Source organism: Seriola lalandi, unplaced genomic scaffold, assembly GCF_002814215.2.
Source record: "Seriola lalandi dorsalis isolate HSWRI2012SDOR001 ecotype SW California unplaced genomic scaffold, Sedor1 jcf7180001998810, whole genome shotgun sequence".
In the NCBI taxonomy this organism is placed as follows: Eukaryota; Metazoa; Chordata; class Actinopteri; order Carangiformes; family Carangidae; genus Seriola; species Seriola lalandi.
Window position 1 is genome coordinate 1 of NW_019469473.1, and position 516 is coordinate 516.

The 516-nt window shown below is 54.5% G+C and overlaps 1 pseudogene; it reads right to left on the minus strand.

Annotated features, from left to right (window-relative positions):
• Positions 1-12: 12 nt before the first annotated feature.
• LOC111661809 (Ig kappa-b4 chain C region pseudogene) lies at positions 13-511 on the minus strand (annotated as a pseudogene).
• Positions 512-516: the final 5 nt, after the last annotated feature.

A 516-nucleotide genomic window follows, 5' to 3' on the forward strand; every position in this document is an offset into this window, starting at 1 on the left:
ATGACAAAAAAATGATTTGATGAACAGATTTTTATTTTCTAGAAACACAGAAACAATGTGGAAACACTGTGAGAAGGTCGTAAATATTGTTACTGAAATGAGAAATAAAAGAGAGAGAGACAGTGCGACAGAGAAGAGAATAAAACCAGTAGCAGAGTCCCAGTGAGTCAGGTCAGGACTGGGAACACTGGTCTCTCCTCAGTGTCTCTGAGAGCGGAGTCTGGGAGCCCTGGGTGGCCTCACAGGTCACAGAGCCCAGCTTGCTCCACTGGTCTGCAGGGAGCCTCAGGGTGCTGCTCCAGCTGTAGAGGCCATCCTTCTCCAGCACCCCGGGGCTCCTGCTCTCCTCCCAGCTGCTGCTGCTGCTGCTGCCCTCCACCTTCCAGGCCAGACTCCAGTCTGAGGGGAAGCCCTTGTTGGCCAGGCACAGGACTGTGACCTTCTCCTGCTGCAGCTCCTCACTGGAGGGGGGCAGCACCGTCAGGGTGGGACGGGCGTCACCTAGGAGACAACAAT